The 18389-nt window shown below is 37.3% G+C and overlaps 1 long non-coding RNA gene across 1 annotated transcript in view; it reads right to left on the bottom strand.

Annotated features, from left to right (window-relative positions):
- Positions 1-1190: 1190 nt before the first annotated feature.
- Positions 1191-18389, bottom strand: part of LOC118003456 — a 115162-nt gene continuing 97963 nt past the window's right edge. The window contains exon 3 of the long non-coding RNA XR_004677348.1: positions 1191-1631. This is a non-coding gene — a long non-coding RNA (uncharacterized LOC118003456). The remainder of the gene's footprint in view (positions 1632-18389) is intronic.

Here is an 18389-nt window from a genome sequence, read left to right as displayed (position 1 = left end):
TTAAACTGGTAAAAGAAGTATATGCTACCAAAGCATTTCTCCTGCAACCTTCCAAAGGAATATAATCTGTGCGTCTCAGACACAACAGTTGAATATACCTCCGATGATAGCATTTAAAGAACTCCACTCCAGATTCTGAATAATATGGCTAATATCTTTGAAGAAAAAGGACTTAAACATAAAAGAAATAAATGGCCCATTAGAATATATGACTTCAGTAACTGAGGCATTGATCTTTTGTCCTTTGTTTTAATACTAGCAAGATAAAAATAATATATTAGAAATTTCATTCAAGCCACTGACATCGATTTTCAAAAGTGACTGCTTATAAACTTTAAATGCTTTGTTTTTGTTTCATCTTATTTTATTTTTTGTTTTTGCTCATGTTTATGTTTGCAGAGTGAGTCATTCAGTTGGTTGAGTGGTTGATTTTTTAACTCAAATACTATATTTATCAAGACTAGGGAAAAAAACACCTATAAATATAAATGGGAATTTTGAAGAAAACGATCATAGATTTTAGTTAATTTTATTGAAAGTCCCATACCTTAATAAGGATAAACAGTGTCACTGGCTTCTATAAAATAATGCAGTTTTTTTCCTCTTCAATATTCACCTGTGTATTGAAATTGGATGATAAATAGCATAGTTCCTACAGGTGAGAGATCAGAAGTGGGTCTCACAAGGCTAAAATCAAGGTGTCAACAAGCTCGCCTTCCGTTAAGAGGCTTGGAGGGAGAATCTGTTTCCTCATCTTTTCCAGCTTCCAGAGGCCACCAGCATTCTCTGGCTCAGGGCCCCTCCCTCCATCTGCATCCAGCAGCGAGTGACATGAAGCCAAGCCCTGCCCACATGGCCATCTCTCTGGGTCTCTCTCCTCTGCCTTCTTCTTGCACTCCCACCAATAAGAGCTACAAAATAATACATTTGTGTTGTTTTAAGCCACTAAGTTTGTGGTAATTTTTTACAGCAGCTCTAAAGAAATTTCTATAAAAGAAAAAAAAGAAAAGAGAAAGACCGTTAAAGTATGAAAAGGATAAAATAATCCTTACGGATAAAGCTAGAAATTTCTTTGTATGTATTATCAAGTAAAACAAGTTATTTGCCAACTTAGCAAAGAAAGACAATGCTCTTATTCGTGGGCTTTGTCTATAATAGGGATAGATATCACTCTGAATACCTATAAAAACAGATTAAATATATGCTACCAAATTTAAATATTTAAATTGCTAATATGATTCTCCAGGTGGGACCAAATGAATCACACATGTCTCCCCATCTCGAGGTCAGTTGATTAGCAACTTTAATTCCATCTGCAACCATAATTCCTACTTACATATGTAATCTCACACAGATTCACAAGTTCTAGGCTTTAGGACATGGACATCTTTGCAGAGGCCATTATTCTACCCTGTGAGTTAATAATTGGATGGGCACCTAAGAGTTCATTATACTAGTCTATCAATTTTTATAGGTTTTAACTTTTCCAAACTAAAAAGGTAAAGCATAAATAAATGTAGGACCTTATATCATCCAAGGAATTCTGTCCAGGAGAGAATTCCAAGTTCAGTTACAACCTCATTAGTATTCAGCCTCTTAGGAAATTTCCATATTTATTTCCAGTGAGCTTTCTGAAAAAAGATAAAATAATGCAACAATTTTAAAACTTAAAAGTATAAAAATATAGGCATACATTTTACTTCCAGCAAACAGCCCTTCCTCAGATTTAATCTCCCCCCCCATGCAGAAAAAAGGCTTAAAATGATTTTTAGAAATACTCATTACTCATTACAGATTCTTGGATTCTTCTAGGTTTGGAGAGCTCTTTTATATCATCTAGTCCAGGTACTCCCTGACACAGGACTTTCTGCCAAATGATTACCTACACGTTTATTGAACATCTCCAGGGGTGAGGGATGGGAGTCACACCCTCCAAAGTAGTTTATTTCATCTTCAGACAACTACAATTATTAAGATTTTGTGACACCGATACAGCTATGGAGAATAAGTATACTACTACTTCTACATAACAGTCTAGAGATATTGGAGAGTAGCTCAGATGTCACCCGAAGGCTAAATACCTTTAGTTCCTCTGGGCATCTGCGGCAATCCAAAATTGCTAACGAATAAAGACTGTGTCCCTATGGAATATTTTATCGGAAGTAAACTTGTCACTTTAAGTGAAAATTCCCTAACAACTCATTTATCTGATAAGTTGAATCATAATACATTGGGAAAATCTAGAGAAGGTTTTACCCATGGCTCTACTCCAAAAGCCAACCTCACCGATTTTCTGGGATTCTTATCTTCCATAGATAGGCTATTTCAACTGGGTACTAAATAACCATTTTTGTCCTGGGATAGCCCTAGACATAACTGCCCTGCACACCTATGAGCTGTGAGCATAAATGACTGGATTAGGGAGGTCAGAGGAGCTCAGAGTGGTACAATTGAAGCTTCAACCTTCACTGAAGACCTTTCATTGTATAGGACAGTTGAATCTCTGCTCTGTAACTTGAGAGAAGCCGATCTCTTTCCACTTATTAGCAGATTTTAAAACCAATTTTACCTAAAAAATAAAATTTCACAGAAATTACAGGTTCCATTTTTCATTTTTCTAGTACCTAGTTTGACAAGATTTGCTGAGAAGCTTAAAGTAACACAATTAAACAAGAGGCCATGACCTTGTAAAAATTAAAGCTTTTAATTTTATTACCTCAGGAAAACCTTGGTTCTAATAATAGGTATAGGAGGACCAGAGCCAGTCCACTAGATTTCACTGGACAAAAAGGATAGATTCTAGACAGAGTTAACATAGATATGAAATAGGTGGGGAAGAATTGTCCAGCTGACTTAGGGGGCTCATTTCTCACCACCTTACAACATAGTTAACTGCCTCAACTTTTTGTCAGGCAGGCCCTCAACTGTAGGGCTGATTGAAAATAGAAACCAATAAAGGCTCTGGTTGAGATATTTTGCCCTCAAAGCTAATCAGTGACTTTTCTGAACTGAGATCTTTTCTCCTCAATGGCTTGTTTTATACTGTTGTTGACTCTGGGCATAGTAGCTCCTGGTGGGAATCCATTGTTTATTCCATTTTCAGGAAGGATGACCTCTGTTCCCCCAAATCATAGACGTATTACAAGACCACTTGACTATACCTGAATCATACACAACCCACATGCCTGACCAATTGCTTAGTTACTCAGGACATCATGAGGAACTGGTGACCTTTAGATCTAGCCTACTGCACTACAAACTGCCACCACACTGTCATGTGTTCTCCCATTTCATGAAGATAGCTACCAGGAGAGCTTTCAGATTATGTGTAGCTTTTATTAACTTTTGCCTCTGAGGACAGGACTCAGTTATAGGCCAAGAAACACAAGCTCCACACAGACTACTCTCATCCTATCTCTCTAATGTTTACACAAAAATAGAGTCAGATGACTGACACTAGAATTAGCTTCTGTCAGGATGATCTTTTAACACAGCAGTTAAATTTTTCATAGTTTGTGTTCTGTCCCCTCTTCTTTTGAACTTGCTTCTAAACAATCTTAGAAGCAGATCTGGATATACTCAATTAAAGCTCCTTTATAATAGAGACTATTTGGCTGATGCAATTTGGGTCTTGCGAACTCAGAATAGCCTAGACAGGCAATTCCTCCTGCTAACTAATCACTGTCAAAAGGAAGAGCTACATGTCAACATGTTAGTGAATTCGTTAGAAGAATGCATCTTTTTTTTTTTTAAAGATTTTACTTATTTATTCATGAGAGAGAGAGAGAGAGAGGCAGAGGCAGAGGGAGAAGCAGGCTCCCCGTGGAGCAGGGAGCCCGATGCAGGACTCGATCCCAGGACCCTGGGATCATGACCTGAGCCGAAGGCAGACGCTTAACCGACTGAGCCACCCAGGCGTCCCAAGAATGCATCTTTTACTTGGCTTAAAAATAACAAGTCAAGCAACAAGTTAACTTATTTATTTGGATTGGTACAAATATCGTGAATAAGTCATCTTAGCAAATATTTGGGCAATAGAATTATTAAAGACAGACATTCCACGAGTGCTTTATTAAGATTGTGTTTTGATGGAGGAGGCATTTGGTTATACCTCCTTTAAAAATTATTTTCAAGTTGGGGCAACTGGGTGGCTCTGTCAGTTAAGCACTGACTTGATTTCAGCTCAGGTCATGATCTCAGAGTCGTGAGATCGAGCCCCACATCAGGCTCCATGCTGAGCGTGGAGTCTGCTTGAGATTTTCTCTCTCCCCGTCCCTCTGCCCCTCCCTGGCCTCTGCTCAAAAAAAAAAAAATTTCTCAAAAAGAAATTATTTTCAAGTGAAAATATTACCAACTATATCTATCACCCATCTGTCCATCTGAATAAATGACTTCAAAGTAATTATTTTGAAAGAGTCTGGCCTTTTCCAGTGGGTACAATTTCAACTCACTCAGCCTAGGCTGCCATTCTTTTCTCAACTGGTTCTTTAACTTCCACACAAAGATAACTTCATTGCATCCTTTCCCTCATCTTTTCTCATCTTTCACCCTCATTTTTACTCATTCTCTGTATACTGCTTAAAATTCCATATGTAAGAATATTTAATAAATGAGTGGATAGACAGAGGGATAGATGGACAAATTTGTCCTGCTTAAGAATGAACCTAAGCCCTTTTCTGTAGTGCATCTTAGCGTTTATTAACACACACTCCTGATGATCTTTCCAGCCTCATCTTTTGACATTTCTCACTACCCACCTGCCACACACATACACCAATAAACTGAAGTGGTTACAACTCCAAAAACATACCAGTTCCTCCTTGGGACACGTTTCTTTACCATTTGGAACCTCTTATTCTTATCAGAAAAATGGGAATGATGCCTACTTATAGAGCAGCTGTAAGAATTAAAAGCATTAATTCATGAAAAGCTCATAACATGGCGTCAGGCACATAGTAAGTGCATAGTAAATGTTACTTATTATTGTGATTGCTGCAGTAGTGATGATCATGTCTTCCCCCAAACCCACGGCTTTACACATATTTTTTTTCCTTCTGCCTAAAATACCACCTTGTCCACCTGGCAAATTCATGTTTATTTTTCTCAGTGAGGCCCTCCCTAACCCTTACAGGGAAAGTTAGGCTCTTCCTTGTCTGTACATTAAAACATTTTCATAGACCTTTATTATCATGCTTAAGGCATTGTACTCTAATGATGTCTGACATCTTCATGTGTTTCTTTTCCCCACTAGATTCTTAAGGTGGGGGATATGATTTCCTCAAGGATGTCCCTGACACTTGGTATGGAATAGAACATCAATATATGGGAAAGAAGGAAGAAAGGAAGGGAGGGAGGAAGAGAGGAAGGAAGGAGAAAGGAAGGAAGGGAAGGGAGAGGAAAGGAAGGAGAGGAAGGGAGAAAAGAAGGAGAGGAAGGAAGGAGCAAGCAAACGAATGAATCCAGTCCTCTGGCAGCCATCCTGTCCTCCATCATTCCTGGAAGATCCCCAACAGTGATGCATTGATCTCATTTACAAATTCTGTCAGTGCGCTGATTAACAGTTCCCAAGTTTATCACTCAGGGCATAAATAACTCTGGCTCTGGAAGATATTAATTCATTTGCAGTGACTAATTTGCCTCCTATTTGATGATAATGCCAACTATTGACTAAGGCAAAATCCCTTAGCTTGCCAACCAAAAAAAAAAAAAAATCACTTATTCAGAAAATGGCTCATATAGGAAAGAAGCAGCTGCTTTTGCAATTGACACAAATGAGCCAAAATTTGTTTCTCTAGAAAAAAATTCCTTCCGGTGATTCATTTAGCTTCAGTGGTGAGGTTTTGGTGGAGACAACAGAAGTGGAAAATGAAGGATAAGGGAGTACCAAGAAGGTAAGCATATCAATTTTCTTCATCATTTGCTTTCTCTTTGATGATTTTCCCTGTCTAGATTCCTAAGTTATAGATGCAGAGTTCTTATTGATCTAGCCTCTTATATTGGAGAAAGAAAATTCACTCAGAAAAATAAAATTAATTGTAAACTGGAAACATTTTCTCATAAAGAGCAACAGTTTTTCTCCCTTGATGTGACAAAGATCTTCTTTACTAACTTCCTGTTTTGGAAGATACTGTTCATTGACAATAGAACTCATAAAGGTGAGGAAAAGTGTCCCATTTTATGAAACAATATTTCAAGCTCTGGAAGTGCTACAATTTATAAGTTTCATCAGATAACCTGTTAGATGATCCCAATGGTAATAGGGTTGCCAGATTTTTTTATGGTAAAAGGATGTGTGGCAACTAAAATGTAGTTGACGTTGCTATTCACACACACACACACACACACACACACACACACACACACACACTCCAGTACTCTTACCACCAGTGGAGGGAATGACCAGATGTAGTTCGAAAAGTCTGCTCTCTTCCTTCAACCCAAGTTCTTTCCCATGCCAGTGTGTTTGTGGGACCCAACCATGGCTGAGGAATTCCTCCTTCTGGAACAGACTTAGCCCTTCTCTTAGGAGCTGGCTGTACTCTCTCCTTTCTACTCACTACATCACCTCTTCTCAAAATTATGAACCAAGAAACCATCTATGATTAATCCTACTCCACTCTTACTCTGTTTGCATCTTCAAATAAAAACGTTTTCTGTTTGTTTGACCTCTTTCCCAACTCTGTTTGGCTCTTTTATAATTATTCTTGTCACTTTTGACTCTCTGTCTCATATCCAACTGCCCCCCCTCCGCCATTCTTACTCCCGAAATCCTACTGCAGACGTACAGTTTCTACCCCTTCCAGCTTATCCTACACATCAATGTATGTTTCCTGAGTCACAATTCAGAAAAAGGTTGAGTTTTCTTAATCTCTTAAACCCTTTGCAGCCTGGAAATGGCAGTCTATCTTTTCAGCCACGTCACCCCCCATTTGGACATTTGATTACTACCTCCCTCACCCAGACCTTCTCTAGATCAATAAAGGATATGACCAGCCAGCCAGTTACTCAAGTAAAAACCCTGGGAATTATCTCTGAGTCCTCTCTTGCACCCCCCACATTCAATCCACCACCAAGCCCCTTGACACCTACTTGCATAACATCTGCCCAGTCTGTCCATTTGAATCAACACCTATCTGAACCACCATTATCATCTCATTGGGCAACTAGAGTACTTCCCGTTTGGTCTCTTCTTGCCTCTCTACAATCCAGTTTCCACACATCTGAAGAAAGCTACGTTAAAGCATAAATCAGATCACATAACACCCTGTTTAGAACCGTCCAGTGACATTCCATTCTACCCAGAATAAAATCCGTACTTCTGCCTCTATGTCATCTGGCTCATGTGGACCTGTTTGACCCCCGCCGTTAGCACCTTAGCATCTCCCACTATGCAACAACCTCACTGGCCTTCCTTATATTCTTCTTACATACGTTTTCACTGAAAGCCTTCACTAGCTTTTTCCTTCTCCCAGTAATGCTTTTCCCCCTAAACTTTGCATGGCCACTATCTTTGTCGTCGAGCTCTCAGCTTAATATACCCAATATCAAGTAGCTGCTAGGACATTGTCACCACACCCTGCATAGCACTTATCTGATATTTCTTTTTGGTTTTTTGATTGTATGTTTATTTTCTGTCTTGTTCACTGCTGAATTCCCCCATCTCTACAACAGTGCTTGGCTCTCAACAAGTGTATGTAATGGATAGATGAACCTTACTTTCCCATCTCTCTGCCCTGTCCACAACACTGGACAGTATTCCTGATGGGGAATGATAGCATCAATGACCAGAGGTAGATTGGGTTGGTATGGAGACAGGAAGGCTGATGAACAGGAAGAGAGAATGACTTGACTACAGGGGACCGTCTTTGTTGAATGATAGTTGAGAGATGAGGTCACTTAAGATCTTCAACATCAAACTAAGAAAGTTTGGGTCAAATCTGATAAGTTATGGAGGTCCCCTTCTTAAACCTAGGTAAACAGAGACTGTGAATTCCATGAAGTCAATGATGCTTACTTCAGTCACTGCTATAAACCCAAGGCCTAGAACACACTGGGTACTCAATAAATCGTTGAAAGTCTTAAGTGAATGAATGGACATGGTATAATCTTTAGGAGTCTTTGTTTGGAAATAGTTTATAAGTCCTAATAGAGATAAGAAGACTATAGAATAGAATTTCTTAAAATCTGGACAAGGGATTATATGTAAGTGATTTATTAAAATGCAGTTCCCTCTGCCTTTCCTAAGACCACCGAATCACCTGAGATTGGGATCAATAATCTGACTGTTATGAGTTTCCTTTGTTTCTTCTAAGCACACTACAGTTTGAATGTCTGTCCTAGAAGGGTTGAAATGATGACAGGCCCTAAAGCAGTATCTGTATTTGAGGGAATTCGTGAATGAGGACAAGTTGCCAGAGTTTTGCAAAGTATAGGAAAGAGTCAGAATAACTGTTTCCAACCTAGCAGGCAGAGAGAAGGACACTGGCATGATAGAATACAGAACACTCATGCACCAGTATGAAAAGGCTTCCTCTTTTAAAAATGTGGAAGGTAATAGCTTTCCACCTTTTGGGAAACGATGTAAAAGCACGTGTAAGGTGAAATGTGAAACTAAGCTAAGAAAATTATGTGTCCCCAAAACCATGAAAGGTACTACACTATAATAAATACCAAAGGTGTTTCCCCTGCATTCCATAGTGTGAGAGGGCTGAAGACAAATATGTCCCATTTCTTCTTGTCAAAACGTATATTAAAGGCATGCTACTCCTGTTTATTTCATAGTGAAAGCATTGCATATGTCTCAGTAAATAGCTCTTTGTGCAATAAATCCTTGAAATTGGCTTCCTCCCAGCCATGAACAGATATAACATTGGAGCAATGCTAGAAAGCAAGGAAGCAATGCCAGAGATCTAATTTGAGGAAAGATCTGAATGCAAATGTCTCCAGCAAATAGTAACATTTTAGGAAGTTGTTCAGTTTTCCATAGTTCAGATTTTATTCATTATTCTTAGGCTTTAGAATCTAGAATCCATACTTAGAATCAGATTTTTTTTTTTTTTTTTTTTTGATGTACAGATGGACTGAGGCCAGTGAATGCTACTCATGAGAAGAAATCTTAAAACATGGAACTACTTTGGGCACCTGATAGCCTCTGTATTTTTGTGTTATGGGAAACCTGACATTTAGAATACCCAGTGAGTTAAATACCCAAAAGTAAATCAGCCCTTCCCAGCATGATGGCTAAATGTTTAATATAAGCATGTAGACTAGTCATCATAAAACCCCAAGTTCCTCTTGTCAGTTTCCAGTTAATCACTATCACATGAGAGAAGTGAAGTTAAGGAAGGTCGGCTGACAGAAGTGAGTATTGGAACAGGCCGACGACTATACTCATGAGACTGCTTGCTTCACTGTAACCGTCTTGGAAGCTCTGATTTTTTTATTTGAGTTTGTTGCAAAAGTAAAGATAATATATTGGGAGATTCTATGTGAATTGTTCTAAAGATAAGACCTTTCTGTTTTTTCTCTAAGCTGAATAAGAAGTAAGGTTGATGCCGATTTAAAAAAAAAAAAAAGCCGAAAAAAGTAAAACTACTGGTTGAAAATTTATGCCATAAAATTTGAGTCACACATCAGTGATGTGGGGATACAATAACCAATCACTTCACTGTCAAGGGACCTGTGACTGTCTTGCCAAAGAAAAGGCCAAAAGCTAATTCAGGCAGTATACTTGACAGTAACAATTTCCTCACTACCACCCCCCCCAAAAAGTCTGATGAAATCAACACATCCCTGAAGAGAACATATTTCAACATAAAAAAGGATCATAATTTGCTTCATAAAGTTCTTTGCTTCCTAGATGACCATTCCTGGGGCATCTTCATACAGGAATTCTAGGTCAAGAAACTGAAATCTGATGAGAGAAATACTTTAAACTTTTTAAAGCATGCTAACAATTCCTCCTGGACAGTCTCAGTTCAAATACTGAAAGAAAGATCTTGAAGTTATATATGCATTCAGTCAATAAATACTTATGTACAACTCCATATCTGCATGATATGTTTCAATGCCAACTATCAGAACCATGCTCAGCTTGATCCAGCAACGAGAAGGAAGCTAAGTGACCCCTCCCCGCCGTGAAGATCCTCAGACTGTCTGAAGCCTCAAAGCATAAAGCCAGTGGCTTCTTTTGCTTGGTCCCCTCACCATCCAGGCGGTCCAGATAGGGCATGTCCAGTGCAGAAGCAGAGGAAAAGGAAAGAAGTGATCTTTATCCAAGGCTCAGAGCTTTGGACATAAATGTTAAGTCAAATGTTCCAAAAGAGAAAGAGCCCTTCTTTGTCCTTGGCTTATTGTGAAACAGCGAACTTTAAAAATATGAAGACCCTCTTTCTTCATCTTAATACTGTGATACTTCTATCATTTTTATCACTTTCCCCAACATGGATAAAGATCTAGTCATACACTAGATGGGAAAAGTGTTTTCTTTCTGCAAAGAGATATGTTCTTGTGGTTTTCTATGTCAAGGACAACTGAGCTCAGTAGGCATAAATTCAATTTATTTAGAGTCTGAATTTATACAAGACAGAAGACATTTTATTTTCACTCAAGTTTGGCCTTAAAACTATGTCACTTTGTTCTGAAGGTGTATTTTTGTTTTTGTAGATATTAGATTTATAGACCTTTTGTGAAGGATAGATAATATCGTTAAGTATAGGTGTATTTTAATCAATTAGCAAAGTGCTAATAATCAATTGCATTTAGTGAATGAATGTTTAAAAAAAAACTTCAGAATTCACGTTTTCAAACATACTGTGTTACTCTTTTATTATTCATTGGGTGATACCATTGTAATTACCTGGAAACAAATAGCCCCTGACTAACGTTTCCCTGGGTCTGGTCCTCCTTACAACAGTAACTAATTAAATGTGTTTCGAAAGCAAAAATTAAAAGTAAATTTCATCCTTTGTAGTCAAGAAGGACAAAATACTTTTTTTTTCAGATTAGACTGCTTTTTATCAGGCATTAAAAACCATAGCACCAGAAACATAAACATAAGAGAAGTAAGTCGCTTTCAATAACTTAGCTTAAAAACGATTAACTCTGGGTCATTTCTCAAAGTCCATCTTCTGTGTCAGGAAAACAGAGTAATTTCGAGATACAGAATACTTTTCCTAAATATTTCCAATCCAGGCCTCCAACTGGTTGATAAGTAGGTAAAGAAAGAATTAGGTAACAATGGCTCAGGTGCATAAAAAGCTGACATCAAAAACTCGAGGGTAAAGGGATGCACACTTTCTTCACACTGCTGCTACAAAGCTAAACTGTGTCAGTTATGGAAACTTTCCAGCTCTACCTGGCTTTTCTATCCCTCCCATTCTCAGTCTTTTCTTTTTTTTTTTAAGATTTTATTTTTAAGTAATCTCTGCATCCCAGGTGGGATTTGAACTTCCAACCCCAAGATCAGGAGTCACATGCTCTACGGACTGAGCCAGCCAGGCACCGCACCTCCCATTCTTAGTCTTCAGGAAGACTGTGCACAAACCACACAGAGCAGGTTAGCAGGCTTCTCTGAGATTGGGAGGGACTCATATCCCTTCCATTTTTTGAGGCTCCCAGTACACTAAAAATTAAAGATGTGTTAAAATGAGGTTTATGAAATTTGTGGCATGTTTTAAAAGTTCAATCTTGACAATGAATCTCAGTGACAGTGTGGATAGCCTCATTAGGAGACAACATCAGGAGACTAAATCTGAGGCCCTACATGAAGATGAGAACAGACCAAACGGCTCCCCTGCTCCCTCTATAATTAGCCTGCTATTTACTCCCTGCTTTCATTCTCTCGCGGTTTTCTAACAGGTTTCTCTGCCACCAGTATTTCACACCTCCAATCCATCCTCCATCACGCTGCCAGAGTGATCTTTTGAAAATGCCTGTTTGATCATGTTATTTCCCTGTTTAAAACCCTCACATTTCCAGTCATCTGCAGGATGAGTCAGGCCGCTTCACAAGGGGACCACGGAAGCCCTTCCTCGCTCCAGCCGGCCCGGCTCACCACCCCATTCCCACCTCCCAGGGCATTCCTTCTCTCCAGCTTAGCCTCACTACTCTGCACGCATTGGTCTGCTCACACTGTTCTCGGAGCCTGGATTGTTCTCTCTTTCTGCAGTTGCCTGAGAAGCACCTGTTCTTTCTTCAGGATTCACCCCAGCCTTCATGACCCCCTCAGGAGGCTCTGGCCACTGTCCTCTTTCTGGCCCCATTGTACCCAGTTACTTTCGTCATGGTCTTTATCACAACGACCACACTTACTCGCTTATGAGTTTGATTCCCCTTACTACGCTTAAAGTTTCACCATTCCATTTTTGAATCTTAAAAAGTACCTTAATCTTGGCTGATAAGAGTTAAAATAATGTTACTGAAAGACTTTTATAACGGATAAGTAGAACTATGTTTTGCAGGGGAATTCTATGTAATTTTTAAAAAGCCATCAGCTTCTAAATTCCCTGAGCTTCTAAGCCTCTCCATGACAATCTCCATACATCTCTTCATCTTCTCATATTTAAATCTGCTTCTCTTCAAGCACTGAGGGACAAGAAAATTTTAAGTTTCTATGCAATTTTATTATTTCTCTCTTTGGTTTTATTGCTGCAGTATTTTTTTTCCTGCTACTTGTTCATCTCAAATGTATAACGTTTCTGCTACGTGGTAGATTAAGTGACATTCACAAGCCTGGCCTGGTCACCCCCATACCATCCAAGCATGATAGACTGTTCTGTGGGGAAATGTATTTTAAGTTGCTAACAATCTGCCTCAAAATTCTTTTGGAATTTAGCACCTTTGTAGGTTGTGGATTCTCTACCGAGGTTAGGAAACCTGATATGTACTAGTTTAAGGTATTCATTCAGCAAATATTTATTGATTAACATTTGCCAGGATGAATGTCAGGCTCTAAGGAGAGGGAGTGAGATAAATTAGGGCCTTGCCTTCAAGAGGTTTACAATCTACCCGTAGATTTTGCCAAAAATCGGTATATTTCTCTTTCTGCCTCTCCAGTATTTATTGCTGCTCCTGAAAACAGATAAATTCTATTTATGATCTTAGTCACATGGAAAACAGCTATTATGAGAATAGTAAATTAACATTTATCCTTCTGAGAAGCACTTCATAGATATTAGAAATATTTTGTCATGTTTGTTTCCTTAAATACTCATTTAAGATCATAATCGTGGAAGAATATTTTCCTTTTTAATGAATTTCCCTCCATCTCAAGGAGACTTGTGATATTTTGTTATTTCATAATATCTACACCGATCCTTGAACATCCTTTTGGAAGGATTCCTCAAACTGTACATTCATTTTTGTAGCCCTCTTTTTCTCCAGTCTAGATGAAAGATCCATCCAATATTTGAGGCCCTCAGTTATTGTCTTCTACCAAGAGAAAAAGGATAATGGGTCTAGAGATGTAAGGTCTTTAACAATGTACAACCCTAAGCATTTAATATGTGAATTAGTGGTCTTTAAATGGTTATCCTTTAAGCAGATCAGAATTATTCTTGGCAACTAATGGATGTATCTGTACAATGGAATTTGCCCATTAATGATAGAAGGGTTTCTAAAGATCTTTTAACATGAGATAAATAAAGCAGTAGATCAACAGAAGATAGGTACATTTCATAATAATCACTCTGAAAGAGCTATTTCAAGTAATAATTACCCACTCAGAAATGATGGGGGAATTTCTAATGGCTATAACTCTAAGATTCACTTACCATGTGGCAAGACAAATCTGCTATTTCCCCAAGCTTAAAAAGGAAACATTCATTAATGGGAAAATAATGTCTTAATTCACTCTCTTAACATTTTTAAATTAAATTAATAAAATACAATGTTTTCATCTCTACAGTTTTACTCACTTTCCTAAGGATAATATTTTTTAAAATCTATCCTTCCGTGCATAAAAAGCTGACAAAACAGTGTATTCCTTTCCTGTTCCCAGGCAAGCCTTCCTTCTATAAGACATACCTTCCCTTTCCTGATAAAAAGTTATTCTCACTAACCATTTCAACTTTTGGTAGTCTTTTCTCCTAAATCTCCAGTTTAAATCGGTTGATATGTTGTGGCTTATCTAGTTGTATAAACCTCTTTCTATGAACTTGGCCGCACAACTCAGAAAAAGCAATATGGTTTCCTGGTGCCAGGCTGAGAAGAACAAAGAGGCCAGTCCCTACTCCTTAGAGTTGAGTAAAGGGAAGGAAGGACAGCTCTGTCTTTCCTGGAACTTTCTTCATTTGTAGGCTTACTTATTCAATTGGTACTGGTGTTAGGAGATGTGCCAGAAGGAACTATCAGTGGAAAAGTAACTGGGGAGGAAGCCAGAAGTCAAAATAAAGTCAAAACAAACATTCCCATATGTATAAAATTAGGGATTCACAAAAGTCTCCAAATCTATTGTTGTAAATATCAGGGGTCAACCGCACTATTTACGATGCTTAAATATGACATAATTTTTGTTACTCTATGTGAATATTTTTTTTATTATTTTTAATTTGGGTAAAATACAACATTTGCCATGTTATCCATGTTTAATGTAGAGTTGAGTGGCTTTAAGTGCATTCACACTGTTGAGCAACAACCACCACTATCCACCTCCAGAACTTTTTCATCATCCCAAACAAAAACTCCGATTCCATTAAACAATAATTCCCCATTCATCCCTCCCTCCAACCCCGGTAACCACTATTCTACTTTACATCTCTATAAATTTGACTACTCTAGGTACCACATATATGTGAAATCATACAATATTTGTCCTTTGCGTGTGGCTCATTTCACTTAGCATAAGATCTTCAAGGTTTATATATATTGTACCATGTGTAAGAATTTCACTCCTTTTAAGACTAAATATTCCTTGTATGTATATATCACTGTTGTATATATTCTGTTTATCCAATTATGTGTTGATGAACATCTGAACTGTTTCCACCTTTTGGCTATTGTGAATAAAGCTACTATACACATGGGTGTACAAATATCTGTTTGAGTCCCTGCTTTCCATTATTTAGGGTATATACCCTGAAGTGGAATTGTTGGATCAGTGGTACTTGTGTGTTTAATTTTTTAGGACCTGTCATACAAATTTTGAGGAACTGCCACGCAAATATTTTTAACAGAACTAATATAGTTAGTTTAACGGTTTCAAAGCTTAAATTCAAATAATAATTATCCTCACTACTGGTTTCAGTAAAATAATTGAAATAAACATCACACTCACCCTTTAATAGCTTTTATTTGCTGGTACAAACATCTTGTACAAATTGCACTGTTTCTAGTCCAGGATGTCTACAACCATATGTGCTCTTTTATTTCTCTGGAAGCTGTCCATGGATTTTTCTTGGTGATTCGTGGCTTCTGATTCTTAATTATTAATTGTGTTTTGATGGCAGAAACCCAAAAGCAGAAGAACCATCTACTGTGAAATTTGTTCATCAGAATTTAGGTTCACCTTGTGCACTGCTGGTGGGCACGTAAATGGGTGCAGCCACTATGGAAAACAGTAAGAGGGAGCCTCAAAAAATTAAAAATAGAACTACCATATAATCCAGCAGTTCCACTTCTGGAAATATGTCTGAAAGGAACAAAAACACTAATTCAAAAGGATACATGCATCCTTATGTTTATTGCAGCAATATTTATTGTAGCCAAGACATGGAAACAACCTAAGTGACCACTGATGGATAAATAAAGAAGTTGTGGTATATATATATATATATATATATATATATATATATATATATATATATATATATAATGGTATATTAGTTAGCCATAAAAGATGAAGAAATCTACCATTTGTGACAACATGGATGGACCTTGAAGGACCACAAACTCATAGAGAAAGAAACCAGATTTGTGGTTACCAGAGGCAGGGGATTGGGAGGAGGAGGAATTGGAGAAAGATGGTCAAAAGGAACAAACTTCCAGTTATAAGATGAAGACATCCTGGTGATGTAATGTACAACACGATGGCTATAGTTAACACTGTTGTATGATAAGCAGGAAAATTGTTAAGAGTATAAATCCTAAGAGTTCCCCTCACAAGGAGAACATTTTTTTCTTCCTTCTCTTCTTTATATTGTATCTATATGAGACGACAGATGTTAGCTGAACTTATGATAATCATTTCACAGCATATGTAAATCACACCAGCTACATAGCTAAAACTTATAGAGTGATTTATGTCCATGATTTCTCAATAAAACTGGAAAATAAATAAAAAGTGAAGAGTTAAAATAAAGGATTTAAGTTCACATTTTCTTTTACCCCAAGGTAGTTTTTACTTACTTCTTCATACAAGTCAGAAAAAAATGACAGTTATGATCATGGTCTGTTAACTTTTGATCTTGTAGTTTATTTTGCAATGTGTTTCTGTTCCCATTTGTAAGAAAATAACTTACTTAAAATGACTGGGGATCTTTTTTCCTCCTTTGATTATAGCAACGTCAATTGTGTTTTCAAGTGGTGTCCTGGGTAGTTTTTTTTTTTTTTAATGTTATGTTAATCACCATACATTGCATCATTAGTTTTTGGTTTCCTGGGTGTTTTAATGTAACAATACAAATATTGCCCATCATAAGTCTTATTCAAAACCCTTTCAGATCAAAACCCAGCTCAAATATTCAATATCCACTGAAGTCATACACTTAAGAGAAATAACTTTTGACCTTAAAGTCCGTATAGGAATCAAATGCCAGTTTTGTGTGTCTCTCATCAACAGCAAAACTGTGGTTTGTTTCAATACAATAATGTCAGTGATGAAATATGCAGGGAAAGCAAGGAATTGAAATAAAATTTAGTGAAACGTTCTCCCTACCTTATTTTATTTATGCATTACACTGCAGCCCAGTAATGACCCAGATTTCTGTAAAAATATTTACTTAACTCTGAAAATATGTGTAGCATTACATGTTGTGATAGCATAATCAAATTAGATATAATCTTCTTATTCAGGGGCTATGACACTATACATCTCCAAATTTGAAATCTGCTGAAGTTTCTTTGCTTCGGAGAGACTTAAATCAACTCAGATCTTTAAGTGTGTAGCTTCATTTATTCTGAACCAAATATATTTTCCCTTTTAGGGAGAGAGTATCTTTAAAAGGCTCATTAATAAAATCCTAATGAGGCATCTTGGACTTTGGAGAATACTCATGTCATTAAGTATGGAAAGTTGTAAAATGTAAAGATAAGATTTCTTATCAAATACGCAACAGCAAAATGTTCCTGACAAAACCAGAACATTCTAAAAAAGTCAAAAACTTTTCTAATGCCTTTGTAAAACAGCAAAGTAATTATGCTGATACCTTATGAACCAAAGATCTTATTTTCTTCTTGTGACTTGGGTACAGTAGACACACCTATAGAAAGAAAAATTGGCACTCCTTGTTAGGTTTGTAGCCCAGATGGCCTTATGGCTTTAACTTTGAGGATATAAATGGTCTGTTTCTGGAACCATGTAAATATGCAAAGAAAATGCATGCCAATTTACCAAGTGAAAGGACTATTTGAAGAAATGTAAATGTAAGAACATTAACAGGGATCCAAGATCTGTAATAAATAAAGGCTGAAACTGAAAAAAAAACCCCTCCCCCCCAAAAGAAACCAAAAAACCTCAGACTGTGGATAAATATAATCATTGTAATAAAAGAAGAACTTGAATCCAACGACAATAAAATTTTACCTAAGGCTATCAGTTGGCATCAAACGGAGGATCAGTGATAATGGGAAGCATAAGAAGGGCATACAAATTTTGGAAGCTGTTAAAATCGTCAAAGGTCAAAATACTTGTTTTAATCTAGCAACAAATTCATTTTCCAACTAGGCTCATTCACATATGGCCTTGTGCCCATTGCACTGTTGCACATTGGCAGTTCACAGTTTATTAGAGGCATCAAAACTACCAACAGATATAAATCACAGAATCATTGATCTTCAAAGAACCTCAAGAAATGATCTGGTCTGCCCCCTAAACAGACATTTAAACCTTTCAAGACAAAATATCACCTCTCTAATTTTAGAAATCCTCAGGAAAATTTCTGCCACAGTTCTTTCTGTTCAAAGATGATTTAACACATTTACCTGTTTAGCTTTGTGGCCCCTGAGTTAAGAACATAAACTACAATTTTATTTAAATTAAGCCAGCTTAGAATTTTTTCCTTTCTGCAAATGTCTCTTTTCTTTATTTGATCTTCAAAACTGCTGAGCTGATTTTAATATTTAAAAAAAAAAACTTACTCCTAGGCTGTAAACCTGCATGACAAATTCCAGCCCAGAGCAACATTTTATGATCCAGTGTCAAGTTCTTGAAAAATGAAAAATGAGAGGAAAGA

This window comes from Mirounga leonina, unplaced genomic scaffold (assembly GCF_011800145.1).
Source record: "Mirounga leonina isolate KUSES-001 unplaced genomic scaffold, KU_Mleo_1.0 Mir_91, whole genome shotgun sequence".
Taxonomy (NCBI): Eukaryota; Metazoa; Chordata; class Mammalia; order Carnivora; family Phocidae; genus Mirounga; species Mirounga leonina.
This window is presented reverse-complemented; position numbering and strand designations above follow the sequence as displayed.